General features: G+C 56.3%; 1 protein-coding gene across 1 annotated transcript in view; it reads right to left on the reverse strand.

Annotated features, from left to right (window-relative positions):
- Nucleotides 1-16,118, reverse strand: part of LOC140201670 (beta-1,4-galactosyltransferase 3) — a 43,740-nt gene extending 27,622 nt beyond the window's left edge. The window contains exon 1 of the mRNA XM_072266147.1: nucleotides 16,059-16,118. The gene's annotated coding sequence lies outside the window, so the exon portion shown is untranslated. The remainder of the gene's footprint in view (nucleotides 1-16,058) is intronic.
- Nucleotides 16,119-16,529: the final 411 nt, after the last annotated feature.

A 16,529-nucleotide genomic window follows, 5' to 3' on the forward strand; every position in this document is an offset into this window, starting at 1 on the left:
GTCGATCGGTGTTGGAGTGAGTGAACGGTCGAGGATGGGGAGTCGATCGGTGTTGCAGTGAGTGAACGGTCGAGGATGGGGAGTCGATCGGTGGTGGAGTGAGTGAACGGTCGAGGATGGGGAGTCGATCGGTGTTGTTAGTGAGTGAACGGTCAAGGATGGGGACCCGATCGGTGGTGGAGTGAGTGAGCGGTCGAAGATGGGGAGTCGATCAGTGTTGGAGTGAGTGAACGGTCGAGGATGGGGACCCGATCGGTGGAGGAGTGAGTGAACGGTCGAGGATGGGGAGTCGATCGGTGGTGGAGTGAGTGAACGGTCGAGGATGGGGAGTCGATCAGTGTTGGAGTGAGTGAACGGTCGAGGATGGGGAGCCGATCGGTGGTGGAGTGAGTGAACGGTCGAGGGTGGGGACCTGATCGGTGTTGCAGTGAGTGAACGGTCGAGGATGGGGAGTCGATCGGTGGTGGAGTGAGTGAACGGTCGAGGATGGGGAGTCGATCGGTGGTGGAGTGAGTGAACGGTCGAGGATGGGGAGTCGATCGGTGGTGGAGTGAGTGAACGGTTGAGGATGGGGAGTCGATCGGTGGTGGAGTGAATGAACGATCGAGGATGGGGACCCGATCAGCGCTGGGGTGAGGGAACGGTCGAGGATGGGGAGTCAATCAGTGTTGGAGTGAGTGAACAGTCGAGGATGGGGAGTTGATCGGTGGTGGAGTGAGTGAACGGTCGAGGATGGGGAGTCGATCGGTGTTGGAGTGAGTGAACGGTCGAGGATGGGGAGTCGATCGGTGTTGGAGTGAGTGAACGGTCGAGGATGGGGAGTCGATCGGTGTTGCAGTGAGTGAACGGTCGAGGATGGGGAGTCGATCGGTGGTGGAGTGAGTGAACAGTCGAGGATGGGGAGTCGATCAGTGTTGGAGTGAGTGAACGGTCGAGGATGGGGTGTCGATCGGTGTTGTTAGTGAGTGAACGGTCAAGGATGGGGACCCGATCGGTGGAGGAGGAGTGAACGGTCGAGGATGGGGAGTCGATCGGTGTTGTTAATGAGTGAACGGTCGAGGATGGGGAGTCAATCGGTGGTGGAGTGAGTGAACCGTCGAGGATGGGGACCCGATCGGTGGAGGAGTGAGCGAACGGTTGAGGATGGGGAGTCGATTGGTGGTGGAGTGAGTGAACCGTCGAGGATGGGGAGTCGATCAGTGTTGGAGTGAGTGAACGGTCGAGGATGGGGAGTCGATCGGTGTTGATAGTGAGTGAACGGTCGAGGATGGGGAGTCGATCAGTGTTGGAGTGAGTGAACGGTCAAGGATGGGGACCCGATCGGTGGAGGAGTGAGCGAACGGTCGAGGATGGGGAGTCGATCGGTGGTGGAGTGAGTGAACGGTCGAGGATGGGGACCCGATCGGTGGAGGAGTGAGTGAACGGTCGAGGATGGGGAGTCGATCGGTGTTGTTAATGAGTGAACGGTCGAAGATGGGGAGTCGATCGGTGGTGGAGTGAGTGAACCGTCGAGGATGGGGACCCGATCGGTGGAGGAGTGAGCGAACGGTCGAGGATGGGGTGTCGATTGGTGGTGGAGTGAGTGAACGGTCGAGGATGGGGAGTCGATCGGTGGTGGAGTGAGTGAACGGTCGAGGATGGGGACCCGATCAGCGCTGGGGTGAGGGAACGGTCGAGGATGGGGAGTCGATCAGTGTTGGAGTGAGTGAACGGTCGAGGATGGGGAGTCGATCGGTGGTGGAGTGAGTGAACGGTCGAGGATGGGGAGTCGATCGGTGTTGGAGTGAGTGAACGGTCGAGGATGGGGAGTCGATCGGTGTTGGAGTGAGTGAACGGTCGAGGATGGGGAGTCGATCGGTGTTGCAGTGAGTGAACGGTCGAGGATGGGGAGTCGATCGGTGGTGGAGTGAGTGAACAGTCGAGGATGGGGAGTCGATCAGTGCTGGAGTGAGTGAAGGGTCGAGGATGGGGAGTCGATCGGTGTTGTTAGTGAGTGAACGGTCAAGGATGGGGACCCGATCGGTGGAGGAGTGAGTGAACGGTCGAGGATTGGGAGTCGATCGGTGTTGTTAATGAGTGAACGGTCGAGGATGGGGAGTCAATCGGTGGTGCAGTGAGTGAACCGTCGAGGATGGGGACCCGATCGGTGGAGGAGTGAGCGAACGGTCGAGGATGGGGAGTCGATTGGTGGTGGAGTGAGTGAACCGTCGAGGATGGGGAGTCGATCAGTGTTGGAGTGAGTGAACGGTCGAGGATGGGGAGTCGATCGGTGTTGATAGTGAGTGAACGGTCGAGGATGGGGAGTCGATCAGTGTTGGAGTGAGTGAACGGTCAAGGATGGGGACCCGATCGGTGGAGGAGTGAGCGAACGGTCGAGGATGGGGAGTCGATCGGTGGAGGAGTGAGCGAACGGTCGAGGATGGGGACCCGATCGGTGGAGAAGTGAGCGAACGGTCGAGGATGGGGAGTCGATCGGTGTTGGAGTGAGTGAACGGTCGAGGATGGGGAGTCGATCAGTGTTGGAGTGAGTGAACGGTCGAGGATGGGGACCCGATCAGCGCTGGGGTGAGGGAACGGTCGAGGATGGGGAGTCGATCAGTGTTGGAGTGAGTGAAAAGTCGAGGATGGGGAGTCGATCGGTGGTGGAGTGAGTGAACGGTCGAGGATGGGGAGTCGATCAGTGTTGGAGTGAGTGAACGGTCGAGGATGGGGAGTCAATCGGTGTTGTTAGTGAGTGAACGGTCAAGGATGGGGACCCGATCGGTGGAGGAGTGAGTGAACGGTCGAGGATGGGGAGTCGATCGGTGTTGTTAATGAGTGAACGGTCGAAGATGGGGAGTCGATCGGTGGTGGAGTGAGTGAACCGTCGAGGATGGGGACCCGATCGGTGGAGGAGTGAGCGAACGGTCGAGGATGGGGTGTCGATTGGTGGTGGAGTGAGTGAACGGTCGAGGATGGGGAGTCGATCAGTGTTGGAGTGAGTGAACGGTCGAGGATGGGGAGTCGATCGGTGTTGTTAGTGAGTGAACGGTCAAGGATGGGGACCCGATCACTGGAGGAGTGAGCGAACGGTCGAGGATGGGGAGTCAATCGGTGGTGGAGTGAGTGAACGGTCGAGGATGGGGACCCGATCGGTGGAGAAGTGAGCGAACGGTCGAGGATGGGGAGTCGATCGGTGTTGGAGTGAGTGAACGGTCGAGGATGGGGAGTCGATCGGTGTTGGAGTGAGTGAACGGTTGAGGATGGGGACCCGATCGGTGGAGGAGAGAGTGAACGGTCGAGGATGGGGAGTCGATCGGTGGAGGAGTGAGTGAACGCTCGAGGATGGGGAGTCGATCGGTGGTGGAGTGAGTGAGCGGTCGAGGATGGGGAGTCGATCAGTGTTGCAGTGAGTGAACGGTCGAGGATGGGGACCCGATCGGTGGAGGAGTGAGTGAACGGTCGAGGATGGGGAGTCGATCGGTGGTGGAGTGAGTGAACGGTCGAGGATGGGGAGTCGATCAGTGTTGGAGTGAGTGAACGGTCGAGGATGGGGAGCCGATCGGTGGTGGAGTGAGTGAACGGTCGAGGGTGGGGACCTGATCGGTGTTGCAGTGAGTGAACGGTCGAGGATGGGGAGTCGATCGGTGGTGGAGTGAGTGAACGGTCGAGGATGGGGAGTCGATCGGTGGTGGAGTGAGTGAACGGTCGAGGATGGGGAGTCGATCGGTGGTGGAGTGAGTGAACGGTTGAGGATGGGGAGTCGATCGGTGGTGGAGTGAATGAACGATCGAGGATGGGGACCCAATCAGCGCTGGGGTGAGGGAACGGTCGAGGATGGGGAGTCGATCAGTGTTGGAGTGAGTGAACAGTCGAGGATGGGGAGTCGATCGGTGGTGGAGTGAGTGAACGGTCGAGGATGGGGAGTCGATCAGTGTTGGAGTGAGTGAACGGTCGAGGATGGGGAGTCGATCGGTGTTGTTAGTGAGTGAACGGTCAAGGATGGGGACCCGATCGGTGGAGGAGTGAGTGAACGGTCGAGGATGGGGAGTCGATCGGTGTTGTTAATGAGTGAACGGTCGAAGATGGGGAGTCGATCGGTGGTGGAGTGAGTGAACCGTCGAGGATGGGGACCCGATCGGTGGAGGAGTGAGCGAACGGTCGAGGATGGGGTGTCGATTGGTGGTGGAGTGAGTGAACGGTCGAGGATGGGGAGTCGATCAGTATTGGAGTGAGTGAACGGTCGAGGATGGGGAGTCGATCGGTGTTGTTAGTGAGTGAACGGTCAAGGATGGGGACCCGATCGCTGGAGGAGTGAGCGAACGGTCGAGGATGGGGAGTCGATCGGTGGTGGAGTGAGTGAACGGTCGAGGATGGGGACCCGATCGGTGGAGGAGTGAGCGAACGGTCGAGGATGGGGAGTCGATCGGTGTTGGAGTGAGCGAACGGTCGAGGATGGGGAGTCGATCGGTGTTGGAGTGAGTGAACGGTCGAGGATGGGGACCCGATCGGTGGAGGAGTGAGTGTACGGTCGAGGATGGGGAGTCGATCGGTGGTGGAGTGAGTGAACGGTCGAGGATGGGGAGTCGATCGGTGGTGGAGTGAGTGAACGGTCGAGGATGGGGAGTCGATCGGTGTTGGAGTGAGTGAACGGTCGAGGATGGGGACCCGATCGGTGGAGGAGTAAGTGTACGGTCGAGGATGGGGAGTCGATCGGTGGAGGAGTGAGCGAACGGTCGAGGATGGGGTGTCGATTGGTGTTGGAGTGAGTGAACGGTCGAGGATGGGGAGTCGATCGGTGTTGTTAGTGAGTGAACGGTCAAGGATGGGGAGTCGATCGGTGTTGTTAGTGAGTGAACGGTCAAGGTTGGGGACCCGATCGGTGGAGGAGTGAGTGAACGGTCGAGGATGGGGAGTCGATCGGTGGTGGAGTGAGTGAGCGGTCGAGGATGGGGAGTCGATCAGTGTTGGAGTGAGTGAACGGTCGAGGATGGGGAGCCGGTCAGTGGTGGAGTGAGTGAACGGTCGAGGGTGGGGACCTGATCGGTGTTGCAGTGAGTGAACAGTCGAGGATGGGGAGTCGATCGGTGGTGGACTGAGTGAACGGTCGAGGATGGGGAGTCGATCGGTGGTGGAGTGAGTGAACGGTCGAGGATGGGGAGTCGATCGGTGGTGGAGTGAGTGAACGGTTGAGGATGGGGAGTCGATCGGTGGTGGAGTGAATGAACGATCGAGGATGGGGACCCGATCAGCGCTGGGGTGAGGGAACGGTCGATGATGGGGAGTCGATCGGTGTTGTTAATGAGTGAACGGTCGAGGATGGGGAGTCAATCGGTGGTGGAGTGAGTGAACCGTCGAGGATGGGGACCCGATCGGTGGAGGAGTGAGCGAACGGTCGAGGATGGGGTGTCGATTGTGGTGGAGTGAGTGAACGGTCGAGGATGGGGAGTCGATCAGTGTTGGAGTGAGTGAACGGTCGAGGATGGGGAGTCGATTGGTGGTGGAGTGAGTGAACGGTCGAGGATGGGGAGTCGATCAGTGTTGGAGTGAGTGAATAATCGAGGATGGGGAGTCGATCGGTGTTGATAGTGAGTGAACGGTCAAGGATGGGGACCCGATCGGTGGAGGAGTGAGCGAACGGTCGAGGATGGGGAGTCGATCGGTGGTGGAGTGAGTGAACGGTCGAGGATGGGGACCCGATCGGTGGAGGAGTGAGCGAACGGTCGAGGATGGGGAGTCGATCGGTGTTGGAGTGAGTGAACGGTCGAGGATGGGGAGTCGATCGGTGTTGGAGTGAGTGAACGGTCGAGGATGGGGAGTCGATCGGTGTTGGAGTGAGTGAACGGTCGAGGATGGGGACCCGATCGGTGGAGGAGTGAGTGAACGGTCGAGGATGGGGAGTCGATCGGTGGTGGAGTGAGTGAACGGTCGAGGATGGGGACCCGATCAGCGCTGGGGTGAGGGAACGGTCGAGGATGGGGAGTCGATCAGTGTTGGAGTGAGTGAACGGTCGAGGATGGGGAGTCGATCGGTGGTGGAGTGAGTGAACGGTCGAGGATGGGGAGTCGATCGGTGTTGGAGTGAGTGAACGGTCGAGGATGGGGAGTCGATCGGTGTTGGAGTGAGTGAACGGTCGAGGATGGGGAGTCGATCGGTGTTGCAGTGAGTGAACGGTCGAGGATGGGGAGTCGATCGGTGGTGGAGTGAGTGAACAGTCGAGGATGGGGAGTCGATCAGTGCTGGAGTGAGTGAAGGGTCGAGGATGGGGAGTCGATCGGTGTTGTTAGTGAGTGAACGGTCAAGGATGGGGACCCGATCGGTGGAGGAGTGAGTGAACGGTCGAGGATGGGGAGTCGATCGGTGTTGTTAATGAGTGAACGGTCGAGGATGGGGAGTCAATCGGTGGTGCAGTGAGTGAACCGTCGAGGATGGGGACCCGATCGGTGGAGGAGTGAGCGAACGGTCGAGGATGGGGAGTCGATTGGTGGTGGAGTGAGTGAACCGTCGAGGATGGGGAGTCGATCAGTGTTGGAGTGAGTGAACGGTCGAGGATGGGGAGTCGATCGGTGTTGATAGTGAGTGAACGGTCGAGGATGGGGAGTCGATCAGTGTTGGAGTGAGTGAACGGTCAAGGATGGGGACCCGATCGGTGGAGGAGTGAGCGAACGGTCGAGGATGGGGAGTCGATCGGTGGAGGAGTGAGCGAACGGTCGAGGATGGGGACCCGATCGGTGGAGAAGTGAGCGAACGGTCGAGGATGGGGAGTCGATCGGTGTTGGAGTGAGTGAACGGTCGAGGATGGGGAGTCGATCAGTGTTGGAGTGAGTGAACGGTCGAGGATGGGGACCCGATCAGCGCTGGGGTGAGGGAACGGTCGAGGATGGGGAGTCGATCAGTGTTGGAGTGAGTGAAAAGTCGAGGATGGGGAGTCGATCGGTGGTGGAGTGAGTGAACGGTCGAGGATGGGGAGTCGATCAGTGTTGGAGTGAGTGAACGGTCGAGGATGGGGAGTCAATCGGTGTTGTTAGTGAGTGAACGGTCAAGGATGGGGACCCGATCGGTGGAGGAGTGAGTGAACGGTCGAGGATGGGGAGTCGATCGGTGTTGTTAATGAGTGAACGGTCGAAGATGGGGAGTCGATCGGTGGTGGAGTGAGTGAACCGTCGAGGATGGGGACCCGATCGGTGGAGGAGTGAGCGAACGGTCGAGGATGGGGTGTCGATTGGTGGTGGAGTGAGTGAACGGTCGAGGATGGGGAGTCGATCAGTGTTGGAGTGAGTGAACGGTCGAGGATGGGGAGTCGATCGGTGTTGTTAGTGAGTGAACGGTCAAGGATGGGGACCCGATCACTGGAGGAGTGAGCGAACGGTCGAGGATGGGGAGTCAATCGGTGGTGGAGTGAGTGAACGGTCGAGGATGGGGACCCGATCGGTGGAGAAGTGAGCGAACGGTCGAGGATGGGGAGTCGATCGGTGTTGGAGTGAGTGAACGGTCGAGGATGGGGAGTCGATCGGTGTTGGAGTGAGTGAACGGTTGAGGATGGGGACCCGATCGGTGGAGGAGAGAGTGAACGGTCGAGGATGGGGAGTCGATCGGTGGAGGAGTGAGTGAACGCTCGAGGATGGGGAGTCGATCGGTGGTGGAGTGAGTGAGCGGTCGAGGATGGGGAGTCGATCAGTGTTGCAGTGAGTGAACGGTCGAGGATGGGGACCCGATCGGTGGAGGAGTGAGTGAACGGTCGAGGATGGGGAGTCGATCGGTGGTGGAGTGAGTGAACGGTCGAGGATGGGGAGTCGATCAGTGTTGGAGTGAGTGAACGGTCGAGGATGGGGAGCCGATCGGTGGTGGAGTGAGTGAACGGTCGAGGGTGGGGACCTGATCGGTGTTGCAGTGAGTGAACGGTCGAGGATGGGGAGTCGATCGGTGGTGGAGTGAGTGAACGGTCGAGGATGGGGAGTCGATCGGTGGTGGAGTGAGTGAACGGTCGAGGATGGGGAGTCGATCGGTGGTGGAGTGAGTGAACGGTTGAGGATGGGGAGTCGATCGGTGGTGGAGTGAATGAACGATCGAGGATGGGGACCCAATCAGCGCTGGGGTGAGGGAACGGTCGAGGATGGGGAGTCGATCAGTGTTGGAGTGAGTGAACAGTCGAGGATGGGGAGTCGATCGGTGGTGGAGTGAGTGAACGGTCGAGGATGGGGAGTCGATCAGTGTTGGAGTGAGTGAACGGTCGAGGATGGGGAGTCGATCGGTGTTGTTAGTGAGTGAACGGTCAAGGATGGGGACCCGATCGGTGGAGGAGTGAGTGAACGGTCGAGGATGGGGAGTCGATCGGTGTTGTTAATGAGTGAACGGTCGAAGATGGGGAGTCGATCGGTGGTGGAGTGAGTGAACCGTCGAGGATGGGGACCCGATCGGTGGAGGAGTGAGCGAACGGTCGAGGATGGGGTGTCGATTGGTGGTGGAGTGAGTGAACGGTCGAGGATGGGGAGTCGATCAGTATTGGAGTGAGTGAACGGTCGAGGATGGGGAGTCGATCGGTGTTGTTAGTGAGTGAACGGTCAAGGATGGGGACCCGATCGCTGGAGGAGTGAGCGAACGGTCGAGGATGGGGAGTCGATCGGTGGTGGAGTGAGTGAACGGTCGAGGATGGGGACCCGATCGGTGGAGGAGTGAGCGAACGGTCGAGGATGGGGAGTCGATCGGTGTTGGAGTGAGCGAACGGTCGAGGATGGGGAGTCGATCGGTGTTGGAGTGAGTGAACGGTCGAGGATGGGGACCCGATCGGTGGAGGAGTGAGTGTACGGTCGAGGATGGGGAGTCGATCGGTGGTGGAGTGAGTGAACGGTCGAGGATGGGGAGTCGATCGGTGGTGGAGTGAGTGAACGGTCGAGGATGGGGAGTCGATCGGTGTTGGAGTGAGTGAACGGTCGAGGATGGGGACCCGATCGGTGGAGGAGTAAGTGTACGGTCGAGGATGGGGAGTCGATCGGTGGAGGAGTGAGCGAACGGTCGAGGATGGGGTGTCGATTGGTGTTGGAGTGAGTGAACGGTCGAGGATGGGGAGTCGATCGGTGTTGTTAGTGAGTGAACGGTCAAGGATGGGGAGTCGATCGGTGTTGTTAGTGAGTGAACGGTCAAGGTTGGGGACCCGATCGGTGGAGGAGTGAGTGAACGGTCGAGGATGGGGAGTCGATCGGTGGTGGAGTGAGTGAGCGGTCGAGGATGGGGAGTCGATCAGTGTTGGAGTGAGTGAACGGTCGAGGATGGGGAGCCGGTCAGTGGTGGAGTGAGTGAACGGTCGAGGGTGGGGACCTGATCGGTGTTGCAGTGAGTGAACAGTCGAGGATGGGGAGTCGATCGGTGGTGGACTGAGTGAACGGTCGAGGATGGGGAGTCGATCGGTGGTGGAGTGAGTGAACGGTCGAGGATGGGGAGTCGATCGGTGGTGGAGTGAGTGAACGGTTGAGGATGGGGAGTCGATCGGTGGTGGAGTGAATGAACGATCGAGGATGGGGACCCGATCAGCGCTGGGGTGAGGGAACGGTCGATGATGGGGAGTCGATCGGTGTTGTTAATGAGTGAACGGTCGAGGATGGGGAGTCAATCGGTGGTGGAGTGAGTGAACCGTCGAGGATGGGGACCCGATCGGTGGAGGAGTGAGCGAACGGTCGAGGATGGGGTGTCGATTGTGGTGGAGTGAGTGAACGGTCGAGGATGGGGAGTCGATCAGTGTTGGAGTGAGTGAACGGTCGAGGATGGGGAGTCGATTGGTGGTGGAGTGAGTGAACGGTCGAGGATGGGGAGTCGATCAGTGTTGGAGTGAGTGAATAATCGAGGATGGGGAGTCGATCGGTGTTGATAGTGAGTGAACGGTCAAGGATGGGGACCCGATCGGTGGAGGAGTGAGCGAACGGTCGAGGATGGGGAGTCGATCGGTGGTGGAGTGAGTGAACGGTCGAGGATGGGGACCCGATCGGTGGAGGAGTGAGCGAACGGTCGAGGATGGGGAGTCGATCGGTGTTGGAGTGAGTGAACGGTCGAGGATGGGGAGTCGATCGGTGTTGGAGTGAGTGAACGGTCGAGGATGGGGAGTCGATCGGTGTTGGAGTGAGTGAACGGTCGAGGATGGGGACCCGATCGGTGGAGGAGTGAGTGAACGGTCGAGGATGGGGAGTCGATCGGTGGTGGAGTGAGTGAACGGTCGAGGATGGGGAGTCGATCGGTGGTGGAGTGAGTGTACGGTCGAGGATGGGGAGTCGATCGGTGGTGGAGTGAGTGAACGGTCGAGGATGGGGAGTCGATCAGTGTTGGAGTGAGTGAACGGTCGAGGATGGGGACCCGATCAGCGCTGGGGTGAGGGAACGGTCGAGGATGGGGAGTCGATCAGTGTTGGAGTGAGTGAACAGTCGAGGATGGGGAGTTGATCGGTGGTGGAGTGAGTGAACGGTCGAGGATGGGGACCCGATCGGTGGTGGAGTGAGTGAACGGTCGAGGATGGGGACCCGATCGGTGTTGGAGTGAGTGAACGGTCGAGGATGGAGAGTCGATCGGTGTTGGAGTGAATGAACGGTCGAGGATGGGGAGTCGATCGGTGTTGGAGTGAGTGAACGGTCGAGGATGGGGAGTCGATCAGTGGTGGAGTGAGTGAACGGTCGAGGATGGGGAGTCGATCGGTGGTGGAGTGAGTGAACGGTCGAGGATGGGGAGTCGATCGGTGTTGGAGTGAGTGAACGGTCGAGGATGGGGAGTAGATCGGTGGAGGAGTGAGTGAACGGTCGGTCGAGGATGGGGAGTCGATCGGTGGTGGAGTGAGTGAGCGGTCGAGGATGGGGAGTCGATCAGTGTTGGAGTGAGTGAACGGTCGAGGATGGGGAGCCGATCGGTGGTGGAGTGAGTGAACAGTCGAGGGTGGGGACCTGATCGGTGTTGCAGTGAGTGAACGGTCGAGGATGGGGAGTCGATCGGTGGTGGAGTGAGTGAACGGTCGAGGATGGGGAGTCGATCGGTGGTGGAGTGAGTGAACGGTCGAGGATGGGGAGTCGATCGGTGGTGGAGTGAGTTAACGGTTGAGGATGGGGAGTCGATCGGTGGTGGAGTGAATGAACGATCGAGGATGGGGACCCGATCAGCGCTGGGGTGAGGGAACGGTCGAGGATGGGGAGTCGATCAGTGTTGGAGTGAGTGAACAGTCGAGGATGGGGACCCGATCGGTGGAGGAGTGAGTGAACGGTCGAGGATGGGGAGTCGATCGGTGTTGTTAATGACTGAACGGTCGAGGATGGGGAGTCGATCGGTGGTGGAGTGAGTGAACCGTCGAGGATGGGGATCCGATCGGTGGAGGAGTGAGCGAACGGTCGAGGATGGGGAGTCGATTGGTGGTGGAGTGAGTGAACGGTCGAGGATGGGGAGTCGATCGGTGTTGTTAGTGAGTGAACGGTCAAGGATGGGTCTCGATCGGCGGTGGAGTGAGTGAACGGTCGAGGATGGGGAGCTGATCAGTGGAGGAGTGAGTGAACGATTTCAGATGAATGTCAATTAAGTGTACTACTGCATCCTGGGCTGTTGAGCTTCCTGAGTTTTCCAAGTTGCAAATGGAGATTGTTCAATCACACTTCTGACTCACGCATTGTAGATTGAGGACAGGTAACGTGGCAGATGTTGAGTGCACAGACTAACCACCCAGGAAAGTTCAAAGGGTCTCATCACACTCCTGTCTCAGAGATGGGTTAGGTAATGTGGCGAATGCAGACTGCACAGACCAACTCCACCCAGGCAAGTGGGGAATGTGCCATCACACTCCTGACATAGTTGCGGGACAGGTAATGTGGCAAATGCAGACTGCATGGACTAACTCCACCCAGGGAAGTGGGGAGTGTCCCATAACACAGCTGACATGTGCCCTGTGGATGGAAGACTGGCACTTGGGAGTTGGGAGGAGTTGCTCACTGAAGTTTCAAAATGGAGTGGAGTTTCTCTTCTTCAACCGTCTCCTCAGGTGATGGACCGTGGATGCCAAGAATAGTGGACTTGCCCAATACATCACAAGCATATGCTTTCCCACCATCGGTAATATCTACAGGAGGTGCTGCCTCAAGAAGGCAATATCCAACGTTAAAGTGGTCTCCCCCCCTCCCCCACTGCAAATCAGGGCTATGCCATCTTCTCACAGCTCCTAAGGGGCAGGAGGCACAGAACCCTGAAGTCCCACACCACCAGGTTCAAGATCAGCCTCTTCTCTTCAACCATTCAATTCATCAACCAGCTGGCACAACCCCAATCACTGCCTTAGCACAGCGACAGTCACAAGGAATTCTGCAGATGCTGGAAATTCAAGCAACACACATCAAAGTTGCTGGTGAATGCAGCAGGCCAGGCAGCATCTCTAGGAAGAGGTACAGTGGATGTTTCAGGCCAAGACCCTTCGTCAGGACTAACGGAAAGAAGAGATAGTAAGAGATAATCGGCCTGAAACGTCGACTGTACCTCTTCCTAGAGATGCTACCTGGCCTGCTGCGTTCACCAGCAACTTTGATGCGTGTTACAGCAACAGTCAGGTCAGTTTCTTTTTGCTTTGTGTTTTTTATTGTGAATGATGATTTTCTTGAGAATGCTACTTATATGATGCAATGCATCTGTTCAGATTTTTACTGAATCTGCATCCGTGTATCTGACAATAAACTCAAAGCTAGAGATTCAGCCTTCAGGTCTGGAGACCGGGAGGCTTACAGCTCAGCCAGGGCCAACCTGAGGAGGGGAATCTCTCAGGCTAAACACATATACAAACAGAGAATCGAGGAGCATTTCAACTCCTTGGACCCCCGGCGCATGTGGCAAGGCATACAGGTCATTACAGACTTCAAATCACCTAGTACTGTGCCCCCTTCCAGATCTGCTTCCCTCCCTGATGAGCTCAATTACTTCTACGCTCGCTTTGACCGAGAGAACAAGGAGGTCACTCTCAAAGCGGATCTCCCACCTGGTGAATTGCCTCCCTCACTTCCCACCTCCGATGTTTGTGCCACCCTGAGCAGAGTGAATGTACGGAAGGCAGCTGGTCCGGATGGAATACCTGGCCGTGTGCTCAGTCTGTGCAGGGCAGTTGGCTGGGGTCTTCACGGACATTTTTAATCCGTCCCTGGCCCAGGCACTTGTCCCCACAAGCTTCAAGATCACCACCATCGTGCCAGTGCCGAAGCATTCCACTGCCACGGGCCTGAATGACTTCCGTCCAGTTGCACTCACCCCCATCATTGCAAAGTGCTTTGAGAGACTGGTTCTATCACATCTGAAATCCTGTCTGCCCACTACCCTGGACCCCCATCAATTTGCCTATCGCACCAACAGGTCAACAGAGGACGCCATCTCCACGCACTCTGCCCTGACCCACCTGGACAGTCAGAATGCTGTTCATTGACTTTAGTTTAGCATTCAATACTGTGATCCCCTCCAAGCTGATTGCCAAATTTCACCAGCTTGGTATCAGCTCATCTCTCTGCAATAGGATCTTGGACTTTCTGACTAACAGACCCCAATCAGTTAAGTTAGACAACCTCTCCCCCTCCACTCTCACTCTAAACACCAGCGTGCCTCAAGGCTGTGTGCTGAGCCCTCTTCTGTACTCCCTTTTCACCTATGACTGCATTCCTATACATGGTTCTAACTCCATAATCAAGTTCGCAGACGACACCACAGTGGTTGGCCTGATCAGAGGGGATGATGACACGGCCTACAGGGATGAGGTCCAGCACCTGGCCGCGTGGTGTGCCGACAACAACCTGGCCCTTAACACCCAGAAGACCAAGGAGATCATTGTGGACTCCAGGTGTGCTAGGAGCCACACTCACATCCCCATCTACATAAACGGAGCTGTAGTGGAGCATGTATCAAGTTTCAAATTTCTTTGTGTCCACATTTTTGAGGATCTCACCTGGTTTCTGAACTCCTCCATCCTGATCAAAAAGGCACAACAGCACCTTTATTTCCTGCGGAGCATCAAGGACGCTCACCTCTGTCCCAGGATACTGATGGACTTTTACCGCTGTGCCATTGACAGCATACTCACCAACTGCATCTCAGTTTGGTCTGGCAATTGTCCTGTATCCGACGGAAAAGCACTCCAGTGGGTGGTGAAAACTGCCCAGCAGATTATCGGCACCCAATTGCCCACCATTGAGAACATCTACCCTAAACGCTGCCTGGGCAGGGCAAAAAGCATTATCAAGGATGCATCTCACCCTAACCATGGACTTTTTACTCTCCTCCCATCCGGTAGGCACTACAAGAGCCTCTGCTCCCGCACCAGCAGGCACAGGAAGAGCTTCTTCCCTGAGGCTGTGACCCTGCTGAACCTCACATCACAGCGCTAAGCAGTATTGCACCCATATTGTACTGTCTCCATACTTTTATGTTTGTGTGCTGTAGCACTTACTTTTTATTTGCAGTTATTTTGCAAATAACACTATTCTTTGCATTTCCGGTTAGATGGTAACTGCATTTCATTGGCTTTTTATCTGTACTCGGCACAGTGACAATAAAGTTGAATCTAATCTAAATATTGTGATAAACCACACCTAATCTCAACTTTCCAGATGGTTTAACATCATTTCCTGTACATAGGTGCAAAGCAGAAGAAGTAATTGCTACTCCAGATCAATACCCACGGCTGTCTGCGCATTACCCGTGTCACCGCCTCGGTGCTGAGGTGTTCTCCCACATTCCGAAGGTGTCAGGTGTGGGCCGGAAGCATGAGTACACTTTCGGGCTGTGTTGGTTGTTTACGAATTCCACTCTACGTTTTGATGAACATCGACCAATAAAGCTAATCTCTAATCTTTACACCCCTCCCAGTCACCATGATCCCCTCCAGCCCATCGCTGCAATCCACTCAACCCGTACTCCCCTCCCCATCTCTGTGAACCACTCGCCCCTTCACCCCTGTCCAGCTCTGCGACCCCCTCTGCCCCCTTCTCTCTGTCTCCTTTGGCACTGATACCCCTGCCCATCTCTGTGACTCCTTCACTCTCCTGTGACGACATTCCGGACCCCGGAGACACCCTGAACCCGCCAGCTGTGCGCGCACACGCTCACACACAGACCCTGCTCTTCTGGTACGGATTCTCCACTCTCACACATCCCTTCCCTACCCCCTCACTCCCTCCACATTCCTTCTTCTCTCCTACTCCGGCTCTCCCCCCTTACAACGCCCAAACCTTACTCCCCTTCTCTCCCTCTACCCACTCAATCACCTTCCCTCTCTTTGACCTTACCCGCACTCTCACTACATTTCATCTCTTACTCCGAATGCCTACCCTCTCCTTTTCATCCCCTCGCTCTATCCCCACCACTCTCTACCCCTCTCCCTCCCCTTCACCCATTCCCTCCCACCCTTCTTAATGACAGTGCCTCAAGAAGGTGGCAGTTTTCACTAAGGACCCTCGCTATCCAGAACCTGCCCCCTTCTCATTACTCTCATCTGGGAGGAGGTACAGAAAACTAAAGACCAACGCTCAGTGATTCAGGACCAACTTCACCTCTGACATCAGATTTCTGAACGGCCCACGAACACTAACTATCACAATATACCTCTTTTGCATTATTTATTTTGTAACTTATAGTAATGTTTGTCTAGTTCTGTACTGCTGCCACAAAACAGGATTTCACAACGTGTCAATTAAATTAAATTCTCTTCCTCTTCCACCCTCTACCTCCTTTCACTCTCCCCTTCCTCGGTCCTTTCCTTCTCTTTCTCCTTCCTCTTCTCCACCTCTCCCCTCCCTCTTTCACTCTCTCTCCCTTCCACTCCCTTCACCCCTCTCCTCTTCTCTCTTTCTCACCAACCCCTCCACCCCGCCCAAGAATAGGCCAGGCTCCCTCTGCACTCTTGCAAGTGGTTAATGATTGCTGAACACACGGGCAACGTTTCAACTCTCAGACTTTGAAACCGTCCCAGACAGAAGAAAACAGACACTAATTTGCTCGTCTCTGAGCAGCGGTCGCGCAGTTAGTGACATTTAATGAGTTAAGACTAACGTCAGCAAACAATATAAAATTAATCCGAACTGTGGAAAAGCTCGTACCTGAAATCTCGCCGCGTTCCTCCCCGATGTAACAGATTTGGAAGTTTCCCCGCCCCGCGCCACGGAGGTGACGCAACACATTATCCGCGCCCCTCGTCCCAATCCTCGCTGTTGATTGGTTACTGCATGTGACGACAGCAAGTGATTGGCAGTAGCTCGAATACAGCGCCTATAGTTGCGTGGTGGGTTTAAGTTACCGGTGAAGTGGGTCTCTTGGCAACGCTGGCGAGGGGAGTCACGGTGATAGGAGGAATGCGGGGACTGGAAGGGGTTACAGACGGGGAGGGCTATAGTTGCCAAAGGGGTTTACAAAGTACAACAAAATTAAAGTAAATTTATTATCAATGTAGAGTACATATATGTCACCATAACCAAACCTGAGACCTGTTTCCTTGCGGGCATGCGCAACAAATCCAAGAAACACAATACTATCAATAAAAAACTGCGCCCAAAAGGACGAACAAACTACCA

The sequence above is a fragment of the Mobula birostris genome, chromosome 8 (assembly GCF_030028105.1).
Source record: "Mobula birostris isolate sMobBir1 chromosome 8, sMobBir1.hap1, whole genome shotgun sequence".
Classification (NCBI taxonomy): Eukaryota; Metazoa; Chordata; class Chondrichthyes; order Myliobatiformes; family Myliobatidae; genus Mobula; species Mobula birostris.